This window comes from Pollachius pollachius (genome assembly GCF_949987615.1).
Source record: "Pollachius pollachius genome assembly, chromosome: 10".
In the NCBI taxonomy this organism is placed as follows: domain Eukaryota; kingdom Metazoa; phylum Chordata; class Actinopteri; order Gadiformes; family Gadidae; genus Pollachius; species Pollachius pollachius.
Genome location: NC_136943.1, coordinates 22,599,131 through 22,604,417, shown reverse-complemented (window position 1 = coordinate 22,604,417; position 5,287 = coordinate 22,599,131). Strand labels below are relative to the sequence as shown.

The window sequence follows — 5,287 nt, the reverse complement described above, 5'->3', positions numbered from 1 at the left end:
ACACACACACACACACACATCCTTCAATTCAGCAGACTGACCCCAGGGAGGGAGAGGGAAGAGAGAGAGAGACACAGAGGGGAAGAGAGCGAGTCACTGAGGAGCAGAGAGAGAGACACTGAGGGGCAGAGAGAGAGACACCGAGGGGCAGAGCGCGAGTCACAGAGGGGCAGAGAGAGAGACACCGAGGGGCAGAGAGTGAGGGAAACAGGGGCCGGTGGAGGAAGGGGAAACAGAGATGAGCCATCTCACTGGAGCCGCTCCGATGTGTGAAAACAAGAGCGAGGGGAAACAGGTTTAAGTGACGTTGTGAGACACATATTTTCAGCTGGGGTTTCAAAAAGACTAACCCAAGTTGCAAAAACATACATATTCAGAACTGAAAAAGCACTGGAGAGCAATTTCCATTGTGCACATTTGAGCATGGGACAAATTCTCAGGGGCTGAGGAGTGGTATTGTTGACTGAACAACTGCAGTTCAAACGCACAGAGAACCACACCTTGGCTCAGAAAAAACTCTTAAAGGCAGGACACTAAGTCAATAGGCGCAGGATCACCCAGCTTCATAAGGCCTGGGAAGAAACACAGTAGAAGGATGTAGAACTTAGAACCATATGTTAGTAATTTGTTATTTTGTTTTTAAAACTTGTCTCCTGCCTATGTTACACATGCTTTTTTGGCTATCTCCACATGACTTAACCTCTCTCTACTCTATCCCTCTCCCACAAACACAACAGAACAAGTGAACACCTGCATGCAAACACGCGCACACACACATACACACACACACACACACACACACACACACACACACACACACACACACACACACACACACACACACACACACACACACACAAAGGAATAGTGAGGTGGTCTTCTGGAATGACTGCACCCTGTTTTCTAGATGAGAACAGAATCAGTCCACTCTTGACTCATTGTAGTTTGAATTCATTTAAGTCTGTGTTCCATTCCTTGTTGGTGTATGGGTGAATCCAACTCTGAGTCTGTGTGTGTGTATGTATGTGTGTAATTGCGAGTGTTTTTCTGTGTGTGTTTGTGTCTGTATGTGTGTGTGTCAGGGTGTGTGTGTGTGCCACACCCTGCTCTCGCTTCTCCTATGCAGGCCGACAAAGCAGCACAGTAACTTCCTCTGTTTGCTCTGCTTCTAGGCTGCGTTGTTTGCAATATTCCAGCGTGCTAAGTCTGGGTGTGGCCGGCCGACCAGTAGAGCCAGCGCATGTCCCAAGGCTCAAACCTCGCGGTACACACAACAAGATGAGCCACACAACAACGGACATATTAAAGCACCTGGATACACAGGGGAACCCCCCCCCCCCCCCCCCCCCCCCCCCCACACACACACACACACACACACACACACAAAGACTTACTCACAAATACAGAACAGGCATGAACGGGTCCATTCTTGCGTCCTTTAATGCAGCAGAATGTTCATGACATTGAGCAAGAGAGAAAGAGAGATGGGGAGATCGTATATTCATGTGTCAATCTCTACCTAGAACGTAAAGACTTCCTGATCCCCGATTAAAGCGTGATCCGACCTTCTGTGTCTGTCTCATGTGACTGTGACTCATACTGCTTCCTGCCAGTGTCCTCTGATATTTCACCTAACATCCACCATAAAGTTCATCAATCGTCTGCTGATCCAGTACATTCACGTCCATAATGTTGCAAAAGAAGAGTATCAGAACGGAGAATATGAAGACATCAGAACCCACCCGCACACGCCTTGCCGGGTTAATCGCCACACATAGCCCAGCCCTGTGAGTTTTTTTTTCTTTTGATGGTAAGTGTATAGTGATAATGGTCAAATGTGGACTAGCATAAGCAACTATGCATCAACAGATATTGCTAGCGGCCTTATGCAATGGAGACGTACGCACACACCGGACCAGGGTGGAGAGAACCTGGCCGATGCTCTACAGCTGGGATAGATTGGAATAGTAACAGGGGCTTTAAGGTTTGTGAAACATATTTAGCACATTCAAAAGTAATCTGATCCACATTCTCTTTGGAGGCCAAAGAGAAACAAGAAAAATAACAAAACAATGATTTGTGGCTTTACTAGAATTTCAATCATTTAGTTATATTATAATTTGACATCATCCTCTTTGACGTCATCATTCCATTAAAAACCTCCCAGAATATTCTTACGTGGTAACCTCCCCTGTGTTTCACACTGTGGGTATCTCTCCAGATCTCTGGTGTTAAAGAACACAACTCCTCAGAGGTCCCCGTTGGTGTGTTGGTTGTAGGTTCAGGAGGGGATGTTTACACACCAGCAGGGTGCGATTTGCCAGTGGGGATGGTGGGGATTATCCCCCCCTCTGGTTTACACGTCCTACCCTCTGCTGAATTATTTTTATCCTCGGTGGGGATAAAAATTATCCCCCCCACCCAAAGTATTTTCACCATTACATCGTAATAATAAACAACCAAAATACACAGGGTCCGTCTTCATTTTGAAACATTTTAAAATGTTTCTCAAAATTATTCCCCCCCTCTGGTTTTTTCACAAATCGCACCCTGCACACCAGTCATGAGGTGTGTGATTCTACTACAGAGTGTGTGCGGCTGCATGGGTCTTGTGCGTTTCATGTTGACCAGGTTAAAATGGACTTAACATAACATATTTACATTGTTATAAAATGTTAACGCATCAAACCCAGCAGTCCAGGGTTAATATATATAATACAGTTATTGTTTTATTCTTGTAGTATTCTTTATTCTTTTAATTTGTCTAATTGTTCATTCAGGCTATACTACTGTGTGAACAGGACCATGGAGGCTGTGCCCAAAGGCCCATGTGGTTCCTTTATTCCTTTAATCTTGAGTGCTATGAACGCACCATTAACCACGATACAATCACAGTTTTAGGGAGGTGTGCATGTGTGTAATGCAACTTATGTCATCAATTTGATAACCAAATCGAATTCTATTGAACTGATAACCCTAACCCTGACCCTGCCTAAAACATTTGTCAACCTATGAATGATCTGCGGCTTAAGATTGATTTCAAATCAGGTGAGGGCGATGACTGTGCATTACGTTATCGGGGCCACTGACGGGATCATCCTTATGCCAACACTGGACATCAGGAGGGTCGGATGGGGACAGGGCCCTGATCCAGAGACCCTACAACAGAAGAGGCCCCTGGTCCAGAGGCCCTATGGTCAGACGGGGACAGAGCCCCTGATCCAGGGCCCCTGATCCAGAGACCCTATGGTCAGACCGGGACCGGGCCCCTGATCCAGAGACTCTATGGTCAGACGGGGACCAGGCCCCTGGTTTAGAGGCCCTATAACAGGAGGGTCAGCAAGGGACAGGGTCCCTGATCCAGAGGCCCTCTTGTCAGGAGGCCTTCAGGAATATTGGGCCCTAGCACCAAACCCTGACCCATACATTTTATTTTACTAAACATCTTTGTCTTTTCAAAAGCTGTAGGTCATTTCAAAAAGTGTGCGTTTCTGTGTGTTTAGCGTGTGTGTTTGTGAGTGTGTATGAGTTGAACACATCAACCTACCATTGAACGTATTGTGTATTTAACTCACAATATGTGTTTAAAATGAATCTATATATTTTGTGTGGCACATACATGCACACACAAACACACACACACACACACATACACACACACACACACACAGAGAGACACACCTTTACTAGGACAATGTGTTCTCCGCAAACATTTGGCTGCATAATCCTCTGAAGTAAATGGAATGTGGTTCAGGCTTTGACTCAATATTGATGCACATATATCTCATAGATCATGTTAATTAAGTTAAAACATCCAGTTCTATGCTCTTGTTTTGCTTCTGAGCTGCAGGTTCATGTCTCATAACAGAAGCAGGTTTGTGTGGTATGAGGTGGTCCATCTAATATTCAATAAGGACATTATACATTCTCACCTGAAGCTGCCTTGGCTAGTGGTTGTTTTAAATGTTGTACCGGTATCATTGCATGAACTATAACTATATATTTATAACACAATTAATTATTATGCTGTGAGTAATTGTTTACCAGCCTTTTCTTGCCAATTCATAAGTGTTCATAATTCCTCCCGCCCTTCTCTCACTGTAACTTCTTTCCCAATAGGCTGATTAAATTAAGTCATTAACTTATTCTTCATAAGATCTGCAAAGTGTTAAGTAGTATAATTGCATACAGTGAATATAATATATTCATATGATGCTGTTATAACTATTAAGCAAATAAACTTTCATTTATTCTTTCTCCACTTTGCTTTTATGCACATGTAAGAGTTGAGGCTAAAGAGGACTGCCCTCTTTAAGAAGAACGAAAAGTTGTTGAAGAAAAAAAGTTCAGTGTTGCTTGTCATCGGAGCCCCTATGACTGCAGTAGGTGGGCCGACCCATGGCATCCAGTGACCACTCCCTTACACCGTTCTCCTCCCCTATCTCTCTAGTGTGCTTACCAGGAGCCCTACCCAGCTCTCTTCCCGACCATTCTGTGAAGCCCGGAATAACACACACGCAGAAAAAGTGTAAGGCAGGCAGAGGAGAACACAGGAGGGGCGAGGAGAGCGGGGAAAACGCCCTGGAAACTCGGCTGGTGCTAACAGAGTTCAAGTATTTTAAACACCAAGTTGAGACTGTAAAGAAGTGATTTTCACGGGCCGAGCCAGAAGGGGGGAGAGGACGACCTCCGAGGATGCTCCGGCTGGTTTGAGACTGCTTGGCGCACGGTCTGCGCAAAGGTAAGATTCTTAAAAAGCATCCAGATAGACACGTTGTCGTTGTCGCTGTAAATCTTGATGTGCATTGAAAGTTTTCAGTGAACTTTTGAAAAACTTTTTTTTAATCTTTACCACAGTTTTGTGAAATAACTTTAATAAGCGAGCCAATTAAATTAAACAATCGTCAACGATGTTGGGATAATGCAGCAATGAAAGAGGAAAATAGTGTGAATATAGTGGAACGGTGTGTGTGCGTTTTGGTTCTGATGGAGTGGGTGTGTGCCGTCACTAGAAAAGACTCGAGTTACGTTTCTTTTTCCTCCACGGGGACGAAACATTTCAGTTATGTAGGCCTACTTAAAAATGCCCGATTAAATTTGAATAGGTTTTATATTGTTGTCAACGATGTTGACTAAATGCACCGTGAAATTATTATTCTTATTTATTTACAGTAAACTGCGCAGTTTAACATGAACGAAGCCCACTGGGTACGGCTTGGTTTATTAGTCATACGTTCACTTTAGGGCTGTGCTTTATTTGTGGTAGTGTATTTTTTGAAGGTTTAAG

At 44.1% G+C, this 5,287-nt stretch overlaps 1 protein-coding gene across 1 annotated transcript in view; it reads left to right on the top strand.

Annotated features, from left to right (window-relative positions):
• The first annotated feature begins 4,490 nt into the window (after window positions 1-4,490).
• The window catches only part of ahnak (AHNAK nucleoprotein), a 37,788-nt gene continuing 36,991 nt past the window's right edge, over window positions 4,491-5,287 (top strand). The window contains exon 1 of the mRNA XM_079745423.1: window positions 4,491-4,741. The gene's annotated coding sequence lies outside the window, so the exon portion shown is untranslated. The remainder of the gene's footprint in view (window positions 4,742-5,287) is intronic.